Raw genomic sequence first — 26,604 nt, forward strand, 5'->3', positions numbered from 1 at the left:
TTCTCCTTTTTCATTTGTGATTTTATTGATTTGGGCCTTCTCCCATTTTTCTTGATGAGTCTGGCTAAAGGGTTACCAATTTTGTTTATCTTTTCAAAGAACCAGATTTTCATTTCATTTATCTTTTCTATTGAGTTTTTAGTCTTTATTTCATTTATTTCTGCTCTGATCTTTATGATTTCTTTCCTTTGACTAACTTTGAGTTTTGTTTGTTTTTCTTTCTCTAGTTCCTTTAGGTATAAGCTTATGTTGTTTATTTGAAATTTTTCTTGTTTCTTGAGGTAAGCTTGTATATAAATATTTACAGAGCTCATATAATTCAACATCAAAAAAAGATTAAAAAATGGGCAGAAGACTTGAATAGACATTTTCCCAAAGAGGACATGTAGATGGCCAACAGGCACATGAAAAGATTCTCAGCATCACTAATCATCAGAGAAATGCAAATAAAAACTACAGTGAGACATCACCTCACACCTGTCAGAATGACCATCATGAAAAAGAACACAAACAACAAATGTCGAGGATGTGGAGAAAAGGGAACCCTCATACACTGTTGGTGGGAATGTAAATTGGTACAGCCACTGTGGAAAAAAGTATGGAGGTTTCTCAAAAAACTAAACATAGAACTACAATATGACCCAGCAATTCCACTCCTGGGTATATATTCGAAAAAATCATAAAATACTAATTTGAAAAGATACATGCACCCCAATGTTCACAGCGGCATTATTTACAATTGCCAAGATATGGAAGCAACCTAAGTGTCTATCAGCAGATGAATGGATAAAGAAGTAATACACACACACACACACACACACACACACACACACACACACACACACACGATGGAATACTACTCAGCCATAAAAAGGAAGGAAATTTTGCCATTTGCAACAACATGGATGGACTTGCAGAGTATTATGCTAAGTGAAATAAGTCAGGCAAAGAAAGACAAATACAATATGCTATCAGTTATATGTGAGATCCAAAAAACAATCTAGTAAATATAGCAAAAAAGAAACAGCCTCATAGATACAGAAAACAAATCAGTTTTTTGGTATTAAGAGGTACAAACTATTAGGTATAAAATAAGCTACAAGGACATATTGTCCAATACAGGGAATATAGCTAATATTCTATAATAACTATAAATGGAGTATAACCTTTAAAAGTTATGAATCAGGGACTTCCCTGGTGGACCAGTGGTTAAGACGTCGCTTTCCAATGCAGGGGGTGCGGGTTCGATCCCTGGTCAGGGAGCTAAGATCCCACTTGCCTCATGGCCAAAAAACCAAAACATAAAACAGAAGCAATATTGTAACAGATTCAATAAAGACTTTAAAAATGGTCTATATCAAAAAAAATCTTTAAAATAAATAAATAAAATGTTATGAATCACTGTATTGTACATCTGTAACTTATATAATATTGTTCAGCAACTATACTTAAACTAAAAAAAATTTTTTTAAGTCTGATCGGCACTTTCAGTCCTCATGTGTAACAATGAACAAGGTAATAGATGCAAGCGTATACTATAAAATTACTTGAAGTCATCAATACATACATCTGGGTTAAAGTTTATTAATATAATAATCTCTTCTATTAATTAAAGCTAAAGTAACAAATTGAAATAATTTATTTACATATATCCAGTGTATATGCAAGTTTATTATTTCATTTTAGTAAATAATTTTTTCCTCACTAGATTGTAAGCTCCATGAAGATAAGAATTTTTATCTAATGTATTCAATGTTGTATCTACAGTATCCAGAACAGTTCCTGTCACGTAGTAGATGCTCATTAAATACCTGTTTCATGAATGAATTATCTAATAGTTAAATGATCTAAAAATCGAAGCTTTTTGCTTGCTGCAAACCCAGGGCTACCATGAAATCAGCTCACAGCAGATGCTCAATAAATGGTGCCCCCTTGGAGTCTGCCCACGGGTAGACACAGGCACAATGCAGACCTCCAAGTGGCAGTTTACTGAACACAGATGGTTAATTCTCATGAAAATTTGCCAGATTTTATAGAGTTCATATTAATAAAATTTTTTTTTTCTTTTCAAGGTGATGATATATCTAACAGATAAAATAATTTACTCTGACAAGAATAAGCCCAGGCTTACTGAAGAATCGAGTAAAATATTATTCCTCAGTTCTCAGGCACTATTTCACCAAAAGTTACAGGTTGTTTAGGAAAAGTTGTTCTATCAGAAATTTCATACCAGACATGTAATATCATTTTGTTTGTAAATATAACCTCTTTCTGTGAAAGATGTGCTAAATGCCCTCAAGTTAATCATTGATCAGAGGGTACAGCTCTTATTTCAGAATGCTGAAAAAATACCATTTCATATTGAGAAAGCAACTAATATTTTGGTGTTTAAATAAATATGTGGCTTCCTATATAAAATTAATTTTAAATGATCGCTCTTGCCTTCAAGAATATAGGTAGAGAAAATATAGCCAATAATATATATGGGTCCTCAAAAACTATTTTCTGCCTGAAAAATATAAAAATGTTTGACTCATTTCCTATACTTATTCTTCTTATATCAGACCAATACCTTTTTTTTAGGTACACTGAAAGTCTTTGCCATGTGAATGCTGCCCCGTTGTCTTTTTCCCTATATAAATATTGTTTCTATTTTTATACTTCTATTTCTACAGAATCTCTCAGATCCGTTTTTCCTATCTGTTCCACTTGTTTTTGACCCAGTTCATACCCTGTTCCATAGGCTAGTTTAGTAACCTCCTGGCTCATCTTCACTGTCTGTCTCTCTCTAGATCTATAAACATCATCATTTCTCACTGGACCCTCAGGCTTCAACACTCCACATTTTCATTCTTCTTCTATGTTAATCTTGTCTACACTACACCCAAAGTGATCTTTTAAAAAGTAAGTCACATCTTGTTAGTTCTTGGATAACATCTTTCTAGTGAGTTCCCTTTGTGCTGAGAATGAAATCCAAACTCCTCACCAAGGCCCGGATGGTTAGGAATATGAGACCTCTGCCTCCCTGCAGTTAATGCCCTGTCCCTCTTTCCTTATGATCCAGCTTAGACTACAATAAGGCTAACAACACCCATTTTACAGATAAGCAAATGAAAGCCTAGAGAGGTTAAGTTTATCTGAGATTACATAGCTAATCAATGGCAAAATGAGGGCTCAACTCAGGTCTATTTGACTCCAGAACATTCCCTCTCAACCAGTGCTACAAAACTCTGATTTCTTCCTCTGTAGAACTTTCCTTGATACACTCCAGACAGACTGAACTTTTACTACGACTTATAAAAGACTGCTAATTATAAATGCATTTTTTCCCTGCAAACTGTGGGCTTCACAAGGCATTTCCTACTACACATTTTTGATACAATGTCTAGCACATAGGTGATGGCTATCATCATTGAATAATTAATGTATTATCTGGGCTATAATTAATTAACAGAAAGCAGAATCACTATAGATATGTTGCAAAGATTTAAATAAAATAAATTTCCCTAAATGCTAATAATTAATCATAATAGACAGTTGAGTAGTGCAAAATGCTTTCAATTTTTTTTTCATTTTCTAACAATCGCCTTTATTATTTTAGCATGTTCACTTAAAAGAAGAACAAAACAGAATTCTAGAAAATACTTGTTCCAGAAGCAAAAGCATAAAAACAATCAGTATTCATTTAATACATGGCAAATTAAATGCTATGAGAGATTTTAATAAATGGAAAGATCATAGGCTGCCTCTGAAGGTATTTTGGTTTTCTTGTCACTCCAGTTGGTCAAAAAAATATAAACACGTAACAGGTACATAAAAAAACATAATTTTACTGACATCCAGGATTCAAGGAAGTAGGTAGAAATTTCATAAAATATGTTAGAGTCTCATATGCTTGGACAAAATAATCTTCATGTGATAGTTTAATGTTTCAGCAGAGGAGGAGGGTATTCTAGGCAAAGTAATTGTCATGTTAATATCTGGCTCAAAGAGAAATCTTAAAATTTAATTTTAGTAGGGATTGATTATTCATTTCAAAAGCAATGTTTGTCCGCTAGATGGTGAAGGCAAAGATGGCTGGATGAGGGAGGGCATTTGGGTCAGCAATATCCAGTAAAAATCCTTAGTCTCACTATTGAGGAGTTGTGATTTGATTAGAGGCAAAATGGAGGGACTAGAAATTAGTAGGTGTGGCTCTAGTTTCATTATATTGTTAGCCCAGGAGTCTCTTCCAGTGTTCCTCTTCCTCACCAATTCATTTCTGTCTTTAAGTGAAATTTACCACAGGCATTTTTAACCAAATAGATCCTGTCTATATTAAGAGTAAAGATATTCCCATATATTTACACTATAAATGCTTCCAAAAATACTGATATATAATAATACAATTTAGGTAACTGAAACATTTTCACTTCTCCTAATTTTTATATATACTTCATCAGTCCACTTAGCTGATTTAAGGTGACGAGAATGTTGTCTACTAACTATAAATGGATTAGAAGTTCTTCAGGTTAGTCTGAATCCTCTAATATTTTACCAATCAAAGTGTGTTTCTCTGAGCAGCAATCAGCTTTACCTGGAGTTTGTTAGAAATACAGAATCACAGCCTCACCTAGCCCAGATGATTTGCATTGACATTAAAGTAAAAGATGCCCTGTTCTAGACAGGGCATCTTTAGCCATTTGTGGTGAAAGACCAGTAGTGTGTTTCCCCCAGGCCACCCATTCCCAACAATTGTGGACTTTTTGTAAAATGCCATAAAATTTAATTTCTAGAAAAATTAAATGGCAAAAAATGACAATCATATTTTAAAGTGTCAACCTTTTCCATGTGTATGTGCATACATTTAATTTTGTAATCTTACTTTCCTTCCTTCTTAAACATGTATGAATGAATATGAAAAAAATACCATATAAGAGAAACTTTAAAATAATGGATAACGTAACAATGCATAACTATATTAAACATAATACCATTTATGGAGTGTTTCTTTGTGCCAGGCATTCATTGTGCTCTATATTTTCACATATTATATCATTTCATCCTCACGATTCTTTCAGAGTAGGTCCTGTTCATGTGCCCATTTTACAGATGAGCAGTTTGTTTTGAGTTAAACAATTTGCCCAAGGTCTCACAGCAAGAAAGTAGTGAATCCTATGTTTGAATCCAAGTTCTATATGACTTGAAAGCCTGAAATTTTGCCTTCCCTAATGCCTTAGTCTGATCTTTCCAAAGACGAGAGAAGCTCAGAGAAAAACATGTATGCTGCATTATTTCTAGAAATCCCAAGTGTTAACAAGAAAGTCAAAAGAATATTGCTACATGAATCCTTTCCCTCCACCATCTAGGCTCATTTTTGTTATCCTCACTGTATTACAGTTGGTCGCAGGGAACTTGTTAAACAGAAATAAAACTACTGATTTGGGGGAGTGGGAGGGATGCAGAATGAGGGGTGGAATGAGGATGGTTCATCAATATTTAGAATAAACACTATAAATTAATGCTCAAAGGAGGAAAAATCTTATCTTGAGCTTTTATAATTAATGCCATTGCCAAAAAGCTTCTGTAAAGTGTAGAAAAATGTAAAACAAAAGAAATTTGAGGAGACCATATACAACCTGGGAGCGGAGTTATTTGAGTAAAAGTGTATGCTTTCAGCAAAAAATGGCACAAAAATTATTAACAGACCCCACATTTAACACTTATTTCTGATTTAATATTGAATTGAAATGGGCTTCTTATATCTTTTTTTTAAACATCTTTATTGGAGTATAATTGCTTTACAGTGTTGTGTTAGTTTCTGCTGTATAACAAACTGAATCAGCTCTATGAATATGTATATCCCCATATCCCCTCACTCTTATGTCTCCCTCCCACCCTCCTTATCCCACCCCTCTAGGTGGTCGCAAAGCAGTGAGCCGATCTCCCTGTGCTATGCGGCTGCTTCCCACTAGCTATCTGTTTTACATTTGGTAGTGGATATATGTCAGTGCTACTCTCTTACTTCATCACAGCTTACCCTTCCCTCTCCCTGTGTCCTCAAGTCCATTCTCTACGTCTGTGTCTTCATTCCTCTCCTGCCCCTAGGTTCATCAGAACTTTTTTTTTTTTTTAGTTTCCATATATATGTGTTAGCATATGGTATTTTTTTTTCTCTTTTTGACTTACTTACTTCACTCTGTATGACAGACTCTAGGTCCATCCACCTCACTACAAATAACTCAATTTCGTTTCTTTTCATGGCTGAGTAATATTCCACTGTATATATGGGCCACATCTTCTTTATCCATTCATCTGTCGATTGACACTTAGGTTGCTTCCATGTCCTGGCTATTGTAAATAGTGCTGCAATGAACATTGTGGTACATGTCTCTTTTTGAATTATGGTTTTCTCAGGGTATATGCCCAGTAGTGGGATTCCTGGGTCATATGGTAGTTCTAGTTTTTTAAGGAACCTCCATACTGTTCTCCATAGTGCCTGTACCAATTTACATTCCCATCAACAGTGCAAGAGGGTTCCCTTTTCTCCACACCCTCTCCGGCATTAATTGTTTGTAGATTTTAAAAAATATATTTATTTATTTATTTATGGCTGTGTTGGGTCTTCGTTACGTCACGTGGGCTTTCTCTAGTTGCAGTGAGCGGGGGCTACTCTTCCTTGTGGTGCACGGGCTTCTCATTGCCGTGGTTTCTCTTGTTTCAGAGCACAGACTCTAGGCACACGGCCTTCGGTAGTTGTGGCTTGTGAGCTCTAGAGCACAGGCTCAATAGTTGTAGCACACGGGCTTAGTTGCTCTGTGACGTGTGGGATCTTCCCACACCACGGCTCGAACCCATGTTCCCTGCATTGGCAGGCGGATTCTTAACCCCTGCACCACCAGGGAAGCCCCATGTTTGTAGATTTTTTGGTGATGGCCATTCTGACCAATGTGAGGTGATACCTCATTGTAGTTTTGATTTACATTTCTCTAATGATTAGTGATGTTAAGCATCTTTTCATGTGTTTCTTGGCAATCTGTATATCTTCTTTGGAGAAATATCTATTTAGGTCTTCTGCCCATTTTTGTATTGAGGTGTTTGTTTTTTTGATATTGAGCTGCATGAGGTGCTTATATATTTTGGAGATTAATCCTTTGTCAGTTGCTTCATTTGCAAATATTTTCTCCTATTCTGAGGGTTGTCTTTGGTGTCTTTTTTATGGTTTCCTTCACTGTGCAAAAGCTTTTAAGTTTCATTAGGTCCCATTTGTTTATTTCCATTTCTCTAGGGGGTGGGTCAAAGAGGATCTTGCTGTGATTTATGTCATAGAGTGTTCTGCCTATGTTCCCCTGTAAGAGTTTTATAGTGCCTGGCCTTACATTTAGGTCTTTAATCCATTTTGAGTTTTTGTGTATGGTGTTAGGAAGTGTTTTAATTTCATTCTTTTACATGTAGCTGTCCAGTTTTCCCAGCACTTATTGAACAGGCTGTCTTTTCTCCATTGTATACTCTTGCTTCCTTTATCAAAGATAAGGTGACTATATGTGTGTGGGTTTGCTCTGGGCTTTCTATCCTGTTCCATTGGTCTATGTTTCTGTTTTTGTGCCAGTACAATACTGTCTTGATGACTGTAACTTTGTATTATAGGCTGAAGTCCAGGACCCTGATTCCTCCAGTTCCCTTTTTCTTTCTCAAGATTGTTTTGCTATTCAGGGTCTTTTGTGTTTCCATACAAATTGTGAAATTTTTTATTCTTGTTCTGTGAAAAATGCCATTGGTAGTTTGATAGGGATTGCATTGAATCTGTAGACTGCCTTGGATAGTGTAGTCATTTTCACGGTGTTGATTTTTCCAATCCAAGAACATAGTATATCCTCCATCTGTTGTATTACCTTTAATTTCTTTCATCATTGTCTTATAGCTTTCTGCATACAGTTCCTTTGTCTCCTTAGGTAGGTTTATTCCTAGGTATTTTATTCTTTTTGTTGCAATGGTAAATGGGAGTGTTTCCTTAATTTCTCTTTCATATTTTTTGTCATTAGTGTGTAGGAATGCCAGAGATTTCTGTGCATTAATTTTGTATCCTACTGCTCTACCAAATTCATTGATTAGCTCTAGTAGTTTTCTGGTAGCATCTTTAGGATTCTCTGTGTATAGTATCATGGCATCTGCAAACAGTGACAGTTTTACTTCTTCTTTTCTGGTTTGGATTCCTTTTATTTCTTTTTCTTCTCTGATTGCTGTGGCTAAAACTTCCAAAACTATGTTGAATAATAGTGGTGAGAGTGGGCAACCTTATCTTGCTCCTGATCTTAGAGGAAATGCTTTCAGTTTTTCACCATTGAGAATGATGTTGGCTGTGGGTTTGTCATATATGGCCTTTATTATGTTGAGGTAGTTTCCCTCTTTGCCTACTTTCTGGAGAGTTTTTATCATAAATGGGTGTTGAATTTTGTCAGAAGCTTTTTCTGCATCTATTGAGATGATCAACTTCTTATATCTTTAAAGCTAGAATCAGGTTGAGTTATTTTAAATGACTTATTGCAACATCATTTGAGGGGAATTGCTCTCTGGTGAGGATTATACAGGCAGGCCCTCCATAGCTGTTCTCTTAGTGACATGGCTCACTGGCATCTCCTCTCAGACTTGAGAATTGAGCTAACAACCATAATCAATCTATTCTTAGCAACACCTCTGGTAGAGGGTTTGCTAGAAGCTGATGCAGTCTGAAATGTGACTGTTGATGCTGTTCATCCAAGACAGTCACCATCTCACCTGTCATGGATAACTGTCACTGAGCTATAATTTTACATATAGCTCATTTTATTTTTCTACTGTCATTCCTTTTCTTTGTGGGATAAAAATATTATACAACATTTAGTAGATTAGAATTAGTGATCTATCTGCTTTTTAAATGGTATGTTAATAAATAAATGTGTAGAGACCAACATTTCATTTGAGAAGTAAGCTAATAAGAGTCACTACTGTGATAGTACTCCTGCCATTTATTAATTCAAGAATCGTTTGACTTACATTACCCAAATCCTGCAATTACCTAGACAACTACAACACAGACAGTATTTTCTTACATGTTATTTCGACTCTAACAATTAAATTAGAAATGTAGTATATTAATTCTCAGAGCCCTCATCCCTTACTTTTTTTCTAACTTTGTTAATTAATTATTAATTCAAAGATGGTCTGGTTCAAGGAATATTGCACCACCCTGAGCAATGGATATTTATGCAATATGAATGAGGTGCTGAAATTTTTAAGAATGAGGTGCTAAAATTTTTGTAAATGGGTATTTACAAATATGAATAAAGTGTGGAAAGCTTTGAACATTCAGGGTTATGGAAATCTGTAAGTTTGTTGGTGTTGATTAGTCAATAGAGAAAGTACAAAAGGTAGAGGTAGTGGGTTAAATACCTTGAAAATTACATAACTTATAACTGGAAAGTAACTTAGAGGTAATTTAGTTTCAAACTCCTCAGTCTTCAGGTTTGGAAACAAATGCAGAAAGATGAAGTGGTCTATGAACTAGCTAGTCCAATATTCTTTCTTCTCTTCTTTGATTTGCACTATTCATCTTGACAACAACAAAAGTCTAATTAGAACCATATTGTACTTAGGGAACTTGGTTGTAGTTTCTGAGAATATAGGATTTATTCTGAGGGTGTGCAGTGTCTAGGGTTTTCTTTGTTCCTTCTTTTGCTTTTTCATTTGTTTAAAAAACTTTGTTTTTCCAATAATATATGAAATCAGGCTGTCTGTCTCTCTATACAGCTGTGTCACTATTTTGAGGTCTTTTTTAAAATTTTAATGTTTTCTTTTATGTGCATGTCTGGTGCAGCCAGTACTTGAGGCTATATCTTAATGGAAGCACCATATTATGAATCATTACAAGTCAGAGAAGGTAGGAGATACTACAGAACCAAAAATAGAGATGTATTTTAAAAAGCAGTGCTGAAGGTGTCACAGAAAGCTATTGTTCACAGCCAAAATAAATAACTGTTTCGGAACGAAGAAATTAGCGACTGAGAGCACTGAAGAATGCAGATGGAAGCTACGTGGAGCCCTGGGAATAGCACCGACCCAGCCCTGACTTCACTATTAACTAACAATGTGACTTTACACATGTCACTTCAAATCACCAGTCCTCAGCTTTCTCACCTCCACAAAGAAGAGACTGGATTGGAAAGTCTCTATGTTCTCTCCCTCTAAAATTCGGATTTCAGGTCTCAAGTTTTCTTTTCTTCAACTTTATATACTGGATGGGACCTGGAAATAAATTAATTGTTTTTAGGTCACTGGCACCCATCAGATGTCTGGGTATAGTAAAAGACAAACTGTTGCTGGAAGAGTTCACATACGGATTTTGAACATAAGTACACATAGTCATGAGTAAACATACTTTAAACCATAATTGGGAAGAAAAGTAAGAAAGCTGCCTAATCATGTTAAATATCATAAACGAATGGCTGGATTGTTATTTTTAACCAGAATTTGAGAGCAAAGAAATACTAGAGTCTATAAATTATTTGAAGCACAAAGAAACTGGTTTTTGTCGTTGCCCTCAAACTTAAAAAAGAAACAAATACAGCTTGCAAAATGGATCTTGATTTATTCAGTACTGAGAACAATACAAAAAGTGATGGAGAGAATCAATATTTCCTTCTCCTCCAATTATGTTTTGCCTTAATGTCACATCTGGGACAGCTGTGTCCATCTGGCTTCACTGCATAGGGCCTGAAATTTAACCAGATACAACATTTTAATATTTTACAGTGTACAATCTTTATATAATCATAATGATATTGAGTGGAGATTATTATTAACTCCATTTAATAGGTGAAGAAGTAGGAAATTTTATCAATTTTCTCAGTGTCAAATAGAATGTAAATGATGGAACAAAACCTTAAATCTCTGTCTTCTAACTCCAGATCCCTGGTGTAAGCTCCCTAAATTTCCTTGGCATTAAAATTCACTTACATCTGAAAAACAAGACCAAAATCAGCTGCCTGGTCTTAATACAGTGAAAATGCTCTTGGGCTTCCCTGGTGGCGCAGTGGTTGAGAGTCCGCCTGCCGATGCAGGGGACACGGGTTCGTGCCCCGGTGCGGGAAGATCCCACATGCCGCGGAGCGGCTGGACCCGTGAGCCATGACCGCTGAGCCTGCACGTCCGGAGCCTGTGCTCCACAATGGGAGAGGCCACAACAGTGAGAGGCCCGCGTACCGCAAAAAAAAAAATGTTCTTGCTCTTAGAGCACCAGAGTTGTTTAGTTTTATTCCTACTACATGAACTAGAAAGGCAGTACTACATACCGTAGTGACAGTGAGGTAAAATGACTTGTGGCACTGTGCTTCCGGAGTGAAATGGAATTAAAGAGCTGGAATCTCAGCCGTCAAGTATTTTAAGGGACAGTGAGATTACTCTGCTTTAACCCTCTTTGGCACAAGGGTATGTGCCAAAATATTTTTTAAAAATATAAAGGATATTTCTACCAATCGTGCATATTCTTTCTATTCAGTCTTGCATTTACATAAATCTATTTCTGAAGGAAGAGTCTTGATGATAATTTAAGTGACTGAATTAATTAAAATTTAATATGGTATTTTTTTTAACTTGAAAGGAGTTTAGAAGCTATTCCAAATTTATCTAATCCATAGATTCACATTTATAGAATCTATTAAGATACGTTCTGGCTATATAATAATTTTCCATTTTGGATCAAGAAACATGAACTATAATTGGTATAGCACACTGATATAAAACTTTATAAACTCCTTTCTCTCTTGGACCTAGTTGACAGAGAAGCACATTCATTTAATCTTTATTAGAAACTGGAGTTGGCTTCCAATATCAACATTCTTACAGTTCATCTCATTCCTTAATGTGGTTTTTCTAGAGAGATCAGAGGTCTTGACTTGTGTAAAATAGCAATTACTGTATTTTTCACAGTTGTGTGGGTCTTTATAGATTATAAAATGTCACATATCATGACGACCTTCCAACTAGTCAGTCGAGGGGTATTTATTTTTTGTCCATATTTGGAGTTTCAAACAAAACAAGCAAAAACAAATCAATAAACTTCCACCACCACCACCAATACAGAGCACTCTGAATTTGAGACCATAATACAGTTGAAAAGCCTCAGAAAGAACACCAGAAAACATGTCTTCTATACCCAAACCCAGTACTCTCTGTACCCCTCTTTTGATCCAGCCTCCTAGAGACCATATCTTGGTATCTGTGATAGATATCTATGGTGTCTTTGGAGCTAGAAAGATTGAGTGTTTATAATTTTCTCTAAGCTTTGGTTTTCTCATCTAAACAATGAAGTTAAGATTTAGAGTGTATTAAAGAAACAAAATATCTTATAGCACTTGGAACAAAATGTGGAGTATAATATACTTTCAATAACTTATAAGTTAGTAACATTGTTTATGATTGCATGGTTAATGTGAGGTGCATTACAGTATAATGGAGAGACTTGTTCCAGAATTTGGAGTTTCTGAAATGCTGTCCAGGAAGCACTTTATAGGCTGAGTTACATGCGTAAATTTTGCAGACTTCTTAGAGAACAGGTCTCAGGATAAATAAGCAAGGTTGACTTATCTCTGGTGGAGAGAATATGAAAGGCAAATGAAAATAATTTATTGCTATTCCAAATATAAATTCTTATGCTAACTTGTATGTGGTTCTTTAGTTGCTTAGAACTAATTAACAAACCCTGCACACCATTTTGTTTTTTTCTGAGGGACCATCAATACAGTAAGTACACATATTGCCAAAAAAAAAAAAAAATCTATAGATAGAAAACATAAATTATGTAGAAACAATAGAACCTGTAATGATGACCAATAATCTTTATTTTTAAAAAAAAAAATTTTAAAGATTTTTTGGTTTTGATGTGGACCATTTTTAAAGTCTTTATTGAATTTGTTACAATATTGCTTCTGTTTTATGTTTTGGTTTTATGGCCCCAAGGCACGTGGGATCTTAGCTCCCCGACCAGGGATCAAACCCGCACCCCCTGCATTGGCAGGTGAAGTCTTAACCACTGGACCACCAGCGAAATTCCAATGACCAATAATCTTTAATCTAGCTATGCTTACATTAGTCTATTTTAATACTATTATTTTTCACTTGATCTTATTTCAACCCTGCTTTTTTTTTTTTTTTTTTTTTTTTGCGGTACGCGGGCCTCTCACTGTTGGGGCCTCTCCCGTTGTGGAGCACAGGCTCTGGACGTGCAGGCTTAGCGGCCATGGCTCACGGGCCCAGCCGCTCCGCGGCATGTGGGATCTTCCCGGACTGGGGTACAAAGCCGTGTCCCCTGCATCGGCAGGCAGACTCTGAACCACTGCGCCACCAGGGAAGCCCAACCCTCCTTATTTTTAATCCAAGAGTCTGAAGACACACATTGGAAGGGTAAGATTGTACTGATAAAGAGGTTAATAGGAACCACAGAGCACAGATAATTTTTCATTATTAAACTCCAAAGAATCTGTTAGCCCACTATACTCATGCTATCATTTGGAAAATATATTCCTTTTAATATACATAATGCCAGATCCAATAATTTTAAAAGTGTATATTCTTATATGTAGATGTTTAAATTTTCTGTGTGTACTATTTATCAGAAAATTAAGACATTTCCTTAATTTTAAAAATGTAAACTATTGATGTTATATTATTATCTAATTTAGGAACCCTGTGAGAAAGAATGGAAAGCTATTGTGTTAAAAATCTGGTCCCCCTGGATTATAGGTTCTTTGGAGATAGAGATTGTGCTAATTTATCATTATAGTTCAAATGTTCAACATAACACCTGTTATATGCATAGTCGTGGATTAATATTTGTTGAATTTATCCTATTAAGGTAACCACCTCCATATGATATGATGTCTTTTTATGAGTAATTCAAGATCTCAAATGCGAACAGTAGAAACTTCTGAAAACAGTTATTTAAGAGTTTACTGATTAGGAAAGCCCAACGGTCAGGTCTAAAGGTCACACAGCCTGGAATAATGCTCATATCACACTTGCTGGGTCTACCAGCTGCTGTAGATGCAGACCCCAGTGCCATCATAATTGCCGCTGACCTAGGTGGCAGAATTTCCGTTTCACTGCCCTGAAACCTGCATGCTTCTATGGCTCCTATCTTCCCCAAATGGGTTCTACTCGGTTTCTGCTTCTTCATATTGCCCATGTCTGAATTAAAGTCTCACGTAGTTGAGTCTGAATTGCAGAGCCTAGGTCATATACCAGTACCTTGGGTACAAATAGAGGTTGAGAAACTGGCATTCTGGCTTCTGCTTGAGTTGGAAGTATGTAGGATGCATGAAACGGGGATTTTTCTCAAAATAATTGAAAAAGTGCTATATTACAGGAAACATCACACATTTCTGCCACAAGTCCTTGCTTCTCCACCCTCACTCCATACCTCCTGGCTCTCTATGTTTTAGTCATAATTGTCTTTTTTTTTTTTTTATATCTTACCAAAAGGATTTTTTTATATTAATTTTTATTGGAGTATACAAAGAGAAAGATCAAGATAATTTTCAGCTTTTGAGATTCAAAATATAACAGGTAAACAGTCTTGCAAACCACGCTGTTGTAGTGAGAAAGGATTTGGATATCTCAATTCATAGATTTTCCCTATGGTATAGTGGTAAAAGCGCACTTAAAAATGAGGTTATTATTCTGTGGCCTCTAAGGCCTTCATATAATAGTAAGATACAGCAGGGGAGAAGAATAAAATAAAGCAAACTGTATTCTGGCTCTAGAGAATGGAAGAGAGAAGAGGGAAATCAAGAGGGGAGGGGAAAGAATCCTGTATCCTGATTTTCTTGTCCTCAGCAATTAGAGAAGTAGTTTAAAGAAACTAAGGGTAACACTGAGAGAAAAGAGAAGGTATTCTCAAGCAGCCACTTGGAATTCTGTGCAAATAGGCTTCCCTGAGGCAAATAAAAAAGAAAAGTAGCACAGGTGATCAGGCAAAAGGAGATCCTCTGTTTTAGGTTTTCCAAAGCTGTTCTTAGTGTCTACATGTGGATACTGAGCTAAGAGCCAGCAGACCTACCGTGGAAGGTAAAATGACTCCAAAACAGGCTAGGGAAACAGGATAAATTAAGTACAAATTAAAACAAATAGTAATAATAGATAATACTAAAATAATAGTAATAATATTAATTTAAAAAATAGTAATAATAGATAATATTTATTGAGCACTTAACTAAGTGCCAGGCATGGTTCTAAGCACTTTAGGCTTTTCTCATTTAATCATAACAACTCATTGAAGTATAACCTCCATTTTGCAGATAATGCACCTGAAACGGGAAAGGTTAAGTGTCTTGCCCAAAGCAACACAACTAGAAAATGTGTCAATAAATGTGCACTACATTTATTCAGGTGATATATTTTTTTCTTTTTTATATACATATATCCCCATATCTCCTCCTTCTTGCGTCTTCCTCCCACCCTCCCTATCCCACCCCTCTAGGTGGTCACAAAGCACCAAGCTGATCTCCCTGTGCTATGCGGCTGCTTCCCACTAGCTATTTTACATTTGGTAGTGTATATATAAGTCCATGCCGCTCTCTCACTTCATCCCAGCTTACCCTTCCCCCTCCCTGTGTCCTCAAGTCCATTCTCTATGTCTGCATCTTTATTCCTGTCCTGCCCCTAGGTTCTTGAGAACCGTTTTTTAAGATTCCGTATATATGTGTTAGGATACAGTATTTGTTTTTCTCTTTCTCACTTACTTCACTCTGTATTTTTTTTTAATTTTTTAAAATTTTTGACGAGAGTTTTCAAATTTGAGATCACTGCAGTTCTTTCAGGGCGAACCCTAGTGCCTTACAGCTTTCAGATAACTAGTAATTTCCTCTCCTATTTTACCTATATATTCTCAGTGATAGCTTTCTTTTCAATTCTAAGAAGGAAAAGATAAGAACATCTTGAATATCTCTATATTTGAGGGTCTCAAAAGAGTTCTCTAGATTTTTCCCATTCACCATTATGACTTCAAAAGGGAAGGGGGTGTTACTTGGAGTTGTGCAGTACAGTTACAAGTTCTTTGGCTTTTTTTCTTGACCAACACTTTTTAAAATATTTCCGGTGCTAAGTGTTGCCTCTTCATTTTTTTCTGTGTGTGCTTATTTCTTTAGAAATAGGAGAAAGTTTTTCTGATAAGACTTTATACTGCCATCATTAAATGAAAGTTAGATTTTTTTTCCAATGGGAAAGATTAAGCGAGTTTAAATAGTGATGAATATGCTTTGATAGATAGGGAGAGATGAAGTTACAACTTAGGGAATATTTGATTACAATAATAATAAAGAATATACATAATTCAAAATTATAATAAGCAGCATGATTTTTGGAGATAGTTACATAGTTAGCTTATCTTGACTAATACAGGAACTGTATTTGTGGGGAACTGGACCTGAGAGGAGGGAGAAGGGGCAAATATGTAAATGGCTGAGTGGTTCAGGTTAGATCCTAGGAGGAAACAAACTGGGTAAATGGCTAAATATCCATGAAATATAATGGTAATACCTTTCCTAAAACTATCACCTGTGAAGATTAGAAAGCAAACCAAATGCTTACTGAGCTTGCAGCTCTAGGTAAAAAAAAAAAAAATTTAGTAATGATTTACATTGGTTTTTATAGGCTTCAATTAGAAGATAAGTAAAAGAAAATATGAGTTTAAAAAAAAGAATTGATCACATAGGGAGTAGAAATGAAAAGAACTAAAGAGTATTCAAGAACTTGGAGTTAAAAGATTTTGGAAAGAAAACTTCTAGACGTAGTAATAGATGAGGTTCTAATAGATTTTGAGTAATAAAGACCCAGCAGGACTTCTTCAAAAAGAGTGACTCAGCCTGTGGCAAAGAGTGGATAAAGGTTTTGGCCTGTTCACACAAGTCTATTAGCCACCAAGCAGCTGCAACAAGTTGAAAGAAAAGTTATGGAGAAAAGACTGTAGAACTCTGTCTAGGAAAATAACATTTGGGTGGTGGTTACTGTTACAGGGCACTTTCTGAAAGCAAATGTATCAGAAGCTTACTGATTTTTGCAGGGATTTGTATTGGTAGAAAGAAAATTAGGGCCAGATTTTAAAATGCCTGATATTGATAGTTGAACCTTAAAATAATCCAAAATCAGGGAGGAGGATGCAAAGCAGCATCTTCCTCATCAGTAGATAAAGGAAACTTTCCAGAGCATATTTCAGGAGAAAAATGGATGCAGTAAACCACACAGAGAGCAGAATCATGACCAATTCAAGGAACTGCCCAACCCCCAGAGTAGAAGTTTTCTTACAGTGTTTATACAGAGGAATTTCAGAATAGCTGTGTTTTGGTGACTTGCCTGGACTCTTATTCCTCCCTTTTCCAGAAGGGAATGAGTGTTGTCTCTTCTTTGCCATTTTAGCTCATAGACTGATGCAATCAAAGAGCCACATCCAGACCAGATACTGGACCATGCATTAACCAGAGACCCTTGACTTAGAGTTGGAGGTATTAACTGGGCCTTTGACTCATTGGAGAGAAAATGTTGTTTTCATTTGGGAAAATGAGAGGGACAGACATTTGTTAATGAGAAGAGTAGATTGTGGCAATAATATTGCTATGAATTCAGCAAACTGATTTCGTTTTCTTCCTGGGTACATGGCCAAACCACGTTTTCCAGGTCTTTTAGAGTAGATTTGGAACATGACTGAGCTTAAGCTATCGGAAACTGAATGGAAGTTGCATTGTTATCTCTAGGCCTTACCCAGACATGTCTCTCACCTATAATTAGGCACCTCCCACCTCTACTGACCCCAGTGAATTGTGACATGAGCAGACAAAAACGTTTAGTGTGTCAAGTCATAGATTTGGGAATTATTTATTATATTATACAGTTCCTATAATTATTAAATGATAGTCTAAAAAATTGCCTATCCAAGACCTAGTTTTTCATAAGTCTTCAAAACTGTTAATTATTTGATATCAAGTACTTTAAAATTCTAAGATTAGAGTATCATGAATGACATTTAAAATTAATGCACATAAAGAGGATGGAAATTAGTTATTGGGTGTGCTAGAAACAGAATAACTTTTCTAATTGTTAAAGAAATAGTGTAGAATAAATGCAGAGCATTTTTATTTTCCCAGAAGTAAAAATTTAAAGCAATGGGTGGAAATCACAAAGAGCTATGATTTGATTTAACTAAAAAAACACTTAAGACAATAAGAGGCCATCTCCATTGTGGCAGCCAGGTCAATCTAAATAGCTACATTCTGGAATAGACATCTCTCAAATACTTTCCAACACTGTCTTGAAATTCTATTCCAGGTTTTAAATAGTTTATGCAATTTTTAAGAAAAATACATAAATATTGCATATATGTTACATACTTTCTACAGAAGAAAGAAGTTAAATAAGGAAATATTAAATTCTCAAAAGTTAGTGTGAGGGAATATGTCCCAGAAAGCATTATAAGAAAAAAAAAATTACTGGACATATGAAATAGTATTTTAAATGTGTTTCAAAAAATAGAACTTGAAAAACGTTTTAATGGAATTATAATTGATAACAGAATAAATTATAAGTGGAATTTTTAAAAAGTGGAATTTTATTGAAAATTATTAGAAGTTTTAAAAATAATTATTAAAAAATCAAAATTATTAAAAATGTCAAAATATAAAATCTATTCTCAAAAAATAAAACTCAAATCTAGTAATATTTCACTATTAATGGAATTAGAGCTCTGTCTTCAATTGTTCTAATTACTATAGGAAGTTGCATAATCTACTACCATCCCTGCAAATCCAGTCTTATTGTTAACAGAAAGTTCTCATTCAAATTTTATTCTTTTCAATTTAATTGTTGTGTCTGTGTATTCTCTGAGAATGACTGAAGTACTTTATAATTCAAAAAAGCACAAATTTAAAAGTTTGCTAAGAGAAAAATCCTAACAACTATGATTTTCTGACCGTTGCCAATATTCTCTAAATACACTACACATTGTGAGCACTATTAACTTTCACATATTGAAACACATACGTCTGCATTTATAAATAAATCTAGGTGATGTACTGTTTAAGAGAATTAATCCTTTATTGACAACTGATAGAAGAGGTCACCAAAAAATAAAAAAGCAGGCTGGCACATGGACACACCCAAGACACAGGATATAAATTTCCTCTAAAGTATTCCCAGTATTGGTCTCAGAAATATGATAATAAAATAGTTTTTATTGTAACATATATGTCATGATATCACGTAATCTTTAGAATATGATGCACATATCTATAAGTGTTCATATATGAAAGACTGAACCAGGTATTTGTTACCATTTCCAGCTTTGGAACATTGAAAAGGTAGTAAAAAGGATTTAACATATTCTTAAGAGAAATATTTAAACAGGACACAGTGATAACTACCCAAGTTATAAAGCAACTGAACTCCAATGGCTATTAATTTTGCTAAGAAACAAGGAACAACTGAAGAACGTAAATTAAATTGCAGCCAACTAATGCAAAGAGCAAAAGGGACAATTTGTCCTACAGAGTTTTGCAGAACATTTGTGAAAACCCCCTACAGCATTACCTTACATTATTACATTGTATTGAATATTGATTATTCTAGAGCAAAGATACTAGCTGAGAATTATGGATGTAATATTCCAAGATGAAAATAAGGCTATACATTACTAAGCAATCTGTTTATATTGCTGATTTAATGACCTCCATCATTATTTATACTCTTCTGGAGGCAAAGCATTCTCTTCTGAACCTTGAGCCTCCTCCTTCACTATAAAATTGGATATTATCTTTGTGGCTGATTGTGAAAAAATAATTCCAAATTCAACCTATAAGAAATAGGCTTTGAGGAACCAGAAAAAAATAATCTGCAGTTTATATGCTCTTGTTTCTTGTCCATTTTCACCAGTACTGTGTGCTGGGACACAAAACAAATTATTAAAATAAAGCACCCAGAGACAACACAGGGAATTTTAATATGGCTTTACTGTATGTGGATTACCAAGAAGTGATTTCATTTAGATAATTTCACACTAATTAAAACACTTGCTATGACTTTAAGTTTATGCAGTGAATTAATTTACTTTTTTTGACTGATATTATTTTATATTTGTATAACCCAAGAAATTAACTTTAAAACTATTAGGAATATAGAAATATTCAGTAAGCATCTGATTAAATGATTAATTAACAAAAATTGATTTTCTATAAACAAAAGTCTAGGGAAAATATAATGGGAAGATGTTCTATTCATAATAGGTCAAATGATCAGAAATAAATTTATAAAGGAAAATAATAGAGTATAATTTGTAAAAAGGATTGAGTGTGTGATGAAAATGTTACCTAAGTCAGGGAGGAAAGGTGTATCACTCAATAACTATAACAATAACTGGCTAGAACTTTTCAAGATGGGGTAAATCTCTACTTACTTTTTTTTAACACAAATAAATTAACAAATCAAAGACTAATGTCAAATATAAAGAAACCTTAGAACTAGATAAAAATAAAGGGTAATTTTTTTTTAATAATATTGAGGCAGCAAAGACCATTTTAAGTTGGTTTCAAACAACAGAAACGTTCATAAAATATTGACAGATTTGATTACAAATGAAGCATTTTTCCAAGAGAAGAAATATCACAAACAAGGCCCAGATATCAAATGTGAAAAAGAATATGTACAAAATATATTACAAAGGATCAATCTCTCTACCTTGTGAAGAATTATTATATTCATTAGGAAAGGAATCTATAGCTCAATATAAAAATGGACAAGGGGCACACAGAAGCAGTGTGTAGCTTTTAATTGTTTAATTTATTTTTTTCAATACGTAATATATTCACAGGGATCAAATCCAAATGATACACAATGCTAAACTTTGAAAAGTCATTTCTATCCCCGTGTCCGTGTACACACCATACCTCTGCCCTCTGAAAGAAGCAAATTTTATTAGTCCTTAAAATGTATCTGTTCAGTTTTTATCATGTAGACATAAGAAAATGCAAATATATTAAAAAATACCATATAATATCCATGCTTCTATACCATACTTTCTTTTTCTGATGTAAAAATATAATGTGAAAATTTTCTTTTATTTTACATAGGCAGCATTTTCATTCTTTAGAGAGATTTACATATTCCACTATATAAATATACTACTGTTTACTTAACAACTTTTATATAGATGGGCCTTTGGCTTGTGTTCATATTTTGCTATTATGAACAGGAATTCTATGAAAAAAGATGTACATAAATCATTTTCTATGTTTATTGGTGTATTGGTAAGATATATTTCCCAAAGTGGAATTCCTGAGTCAAAGAGTAAATGTAATTACAATTTTAAAAGATACTGTCACATTTCCCTTCGTTAGAAGTTGAACTATTTCACACTCCTGCCATCAATCCCATCAATATAAGACTACCTCTTTTCTCAGAGGCGTGCAAATAGAGTGTTGTCAAATGTTTAGCTCTTGGACAGTCTGTAGAGATGATATATATAGTGTAATTCTCCTTAGTATGAATGAGATTGACTATAGCTTTTAGTATCATTTGCTTTTCTTTTGTGTGTGCATTTACCTATATGTATATTTACATATATGAATATATTACGCATTTCTTCTGCATTTGTTTTATTTTGCTTTTTTCTCTTAAATTTGTAGACGATTTTAATTTCCATGTAGTTAAAGACTAAAATTTTCTTCTATGGCTCCTGGGCGGTTTTTAGTAGCTCCTGGGGCATGGTTGGAAAAGGCCTTCCAATTCCAAAGCATAAAATAATTACCTCTGTTTTCTTTAACTACTTTAAGGTTTCATTTTTTCAAGCACTTTAATTATTGACAGTTTTGTAGATTTATACCCGTGGTTTGGTATGAGATATGGATCCAGTTTTCATCCTCTTCTAAATGGCTCTCCATTTGTCTAACATTATTGAGTAATGAGTTCATATTTAACACCAATAACTTTTGGTACAAAGGGCTTTTTGATAGCAAATTGGTGCACAACCTTGATTATACTTTTAAAAAGTATATTTAAAACAACGATAGAATACACTTTATATTAAAAATTTGGTAATAGATGGTACTGCTGATTGTGAGGGACAATAGGTATTTTCATACTTAACTGATGGAGGGTAGAGTAGTGTAGCCTAGTCGGTGAGCAGTTTGGTATTTATATCAAACAATTTATGTGAACATACATTTTGCTTTTTGTTTGTCTCTTTTTGTCTTTTTCCTTTTGGCCTTGCCATGCGGCTTGTGGGATCTTAGTTCCTTGACCAGGGATTAAACCCGTGCCCCGCAGTGAAAGCACCAAGTCCTAACCACTGGGCAACCGGGGAATTCCATATGCACATACATTTTGATACAGCAATTCTACTTACAGAATCAATATAATCACATATATATGTAAAAACAACATGCTTTACCATTAACAAGAGATTCATTAACTCTAGTAAGATACATTCATTCAATGCTATGCCAAGAGCTGTTGGAACATAAATGAAGTGGCTCTATATGTATTGGCATAAAATTATTTCCAAGAAATATTAAACAATAAATAAATATTCAGAATAATATGTATATAGAATGCTAAAGTTCATGTAAGCAAAAATATATATGTTTATAAGTATATATGCTTTTAAATATATAAAGCATGTGACATTATGAACATAAATATGATTAACCATATAGGTTATTATTATTACTATTATTATTATTATTATTACTATTACTATTATTACTATAATAACTATATTATTACTATAATTATTATTACTATTATTATTATTATTATTACTATTACTATTATTACTATAATAACCATATAGGTTATTATTATTACTATTATTATTACTATTATTATTATTATTATTACTATTATTATTATTACTATTATTATTATTAGGCTTGTTGCCATAAATATGAAGACTATGAAAGGCAACAAAGAAACTCGGTCTGATGTTTACCTCTGAGAAGAGGATTGCAGAATTAGGCCCTGCATAGAACAGAGGTATATCTTTTTTAAAATAAACTTTTTATTTTAAAATAGTTTTAACTTTACTAAAAAAAATTGCAAAGGTAGTACAGAGAATTCCCATGTATCTCACAATCAGTTTCTTCTATTGTTAACATCTTAATTGTATGGTACATTTCTTGAAATTGATGAACCAATATTGATACATTTTTACTAACTGAAGTCATGCTTTATTCAAATTTCTTGTTTTTCCTTAATGCTCTTTTTCTGTTCCAAGATCCCATCCAGGATAACACAATACATTTACTCCTCATGACTCTTTAGGCCCCTCTTGACTCCGGGTATTTCTCAGACTTCCCTTGACCTTCAGCACTTTTGAGGAATACTGGTTTGGTATATTGCAGGATGTCCCTCTGTTTGGGCTTGTCTGATGGTTTTTTCCTATGATTAGACTAAGATTTGGGTTTTGGGAGAGGAAGACCACAGACATATATTTCCACTGTCATCACATCACATACTATCATACTGTCAGAATACATATTATCAGCATGACTATCGTTGTTGATATTAACCTTGATCACTGGGCAAAGGTAGTGTTTGCCATGTTTCTTCACTGTAAATTTATTTTTTCCCCCTCTCCGTACCGAGGTCTTTAGAAATAAGTCATAATGTTCAGCCTACACTTAAGGAATGAAGAGTTATGCTCCACATCCTTGGGTGTGAGAGTGCTTATATACAATGCTTATGAACAGGTGATTTGTCTAATCTCCCCCAGTCATGTGCTTAGTCATAGCTGCATAGACTCATGGATATTTACTTTATACTTGGGTTGTAATTTAATACTATTAACTGTTCAAATTGTTTCAGCTTTCAACATTGGGGATTTTTTTAGTTGGAACTGTGCCACATTAACATACCCCAAAGTGGGTTTGTTTGTTTGTTTGTTGAGTTCTTCCTTACTTTCTGGCTCTACAAGGTGCTGCAGGCTAATTTTGTTCTCTACCTCAGTTCCAGAATCAGCTATTTCTCCAAGGATTCCTGACTTTTTTTATTGGAGAAGGTGTTAAAAACCAATATTGGAGTAAGTGCTCCTTACCATTGGGCTGGTTTTACTTCTAGGGCCTCTTAATAAAAAGGACAAAGAAATATATGTATACTAATCTGTGTACATACATGTACCTATAAAGATGTCTATATGTAAGCATTTGAATCTACATCAAGGTATATGAAGCTAAATATGAATTCTTGGGGAGTCTCCAACTTTAATTCATTACAACATGGATCGTTCTAGTTCCCTCCCCTTACTTATCTGTAACTTTCCACTCCAAACAATGAGAAGTTTTTTTCCCATCACCCACCATCCATTTCCTTAATTATTCAATTCATATATGCATGTATAGCAATGTCAATATTATTAATCTGTACCCTCACGGCAACAACTTTATCAACTAGAGTTCAGTTATTATGCACAACGCTTTTTGCCTTTAGTCTTATAGACTCCACTCATTTCCAAAGTTAATAGGTGAGCACCTTTCCCTCCCACACTTTCAGTGTTACGTTGGCTGCTCTGCGACTTTTCTAGCTCCATATAAAATCTAGTTATAGTTTGTCAGTTTCCACAAAATAACTTGCTGGGATTTTTATCAGAAATATACTTTTAATTGTATATAGTTTTGCAATTTTCTATTTAATTTTTTCACCCTGAGCATGTATTCCTCTAAATCAATCAACAAAAATTCTAGTTCAAGGAGATCATACCTGAGTACTAGTCTCAATTTTACAAAATTTGATTATATGGTATTTAATTAGATAAAAGTTCCTCTCTCAACTTAAAAGAGACATCTTATGTATAAAAGAAAAAATCAAATAATAATGATGAAATAGTCAAAATTTAATTGAAATTCTAAATGTGTACCTATATATTTGTATATCGTGCTTTTGTCATGGGATTAGCAATGGAGAAGAATAAAATCCATGATTCCTAACCTATATGCATTGATAATCTAAGGAAAGAATTATAAATATACAGTACATGAAAATTGAAACTCTATGAGCACAGGGATCTCATCTATCTTTTTCATTCCTTAATTCTCAGGACCTACTTGTTCCCAGACCATGTTTTCTGAATGGAATATAGTATCAAAAATTACAGGGCTTCCCTGGTGGCGCAGTGGTTGAGAGTCCGCCTGCCGATGCAGGGGACAGGGGTTCATGCCCCCGGTCCAGGAGGATCCCACATGCTGCGGAGCGGCTGGGCCCGTGAGCCATGGCCGCTGAGCCTGCATGTCAGGAGCCTGTGCCCCGCGACGGGAGAGGCCACAGCAGTGAGAGGCCCGTGTACTGCAGAAAAAAAAAAAAAAAATTACAGGTTTTCTCTTAAAGATACTTTCTTTTTTTTTTTTTTGCGGTACACGGGCCTCTCACTTTTGTGGCCTCTCCCGTTGTGGAGCACAGGCTCTGGATGCACAGGCTCAGCGTCCATGGCTCACGGGCCCAGCCGCTCCGCGCAGCATGTGGGATCTTCCTGGACCGGGGCACGAACCCATGTCCCCTGAATTGGCAGGCGGACTCTCAACCACTGCGCCACCAGGGAAGCCCAAGATACTTTCTTTGTAACATGGTACAAGTCTGTATATCCTATTTTCTATTATTTTAAGAGGATAACATTTCAACATAATTTTTTTTAATGTATGCAGTCACTTCATAACTTTTTAATCTCTACTTTCCATACCAAGTGAGTCAAAACATGACTAACTTTTATCTCATAGTATGGCATAAACAGTAGTGAAACAGAAAGACCTTATCTTCAAAAAGGGTTTGAAGAAGACTGATAAGGTTATTGACTGCAAAGAGGGAAGTGGTTTCTGATAGCTAAATTAGGAAATTCATTGTTGGAACATTGGAGAAGAGGTCTTAGGTGTATAAAGAAAGTATGGTAAACCATAGAAAACTCAGTGACATATGCGAAGAGAAAAGTGAGTTTAATAGTGATATGTGGACAACTGTTACCTTTTTAGTTTTACATCCAAACACCATTCTGAATTTAAGGGTAGCCCTCATTGTGTAAGTTGCGGTCAGAAGTAAACTCTCCCATTATTAGAAACCCTCAAAACTAAATATTTTGTCTTAAATAACTACTGGGGGAGGGCTTCCCTGGTGGCGCAGTGGTTGAGGGTCTGCCTGCCAATGCAGGGGACACGGGTTCGTGCCCCGGTCTGGGAGGATCCCACATGCCGCGGAGCGGCTGGGCCCGTGAGCCATGGCCGCTGAGCCTGCGCGTCCGGAGCCTGTGCTCCGCAACGGGAGAGGCCACAACAGTGAGAGGCCCGCGTAGAGCAAAAAAAAAAAAAAAAAAAAAAAAAACTACTGGGAAATAAGATACAGGCACATAATTCAAGTTTCTATGCTTCTCTTTGGGGCTTTGAATCTTGAGGGAATAAGCCAAAGACACAAGGTCATTTGAAACATTATCCATGGAGGTGATAGCAGTGGCGATGGTCTAGTGGTGGAAGCAGAGAAGTGGCGAACTGTCTGATACTGGTGTCATCAATACTGTGTTAAATGAAATATTCTTGGGTATAGTTTTGGATGAGTTCTCTGATGACTAACCTCTTT

This window comes from Tursiops truncatus, chromosome 12 (assembly GCF_011762595.2).
Source record: "Tursiops truncatus isolate mTurTru1 chromosome 12, mTurTru1.mat.Y, whole genome shotgun sequence".
Taxonomy (NCBI): domain Eukaryota; kingdom Metazoa; phylum Chordata; class Mammalia; order Artiodactyla; family Delphinidae; genus Tursiops; species Tursiops truncatus.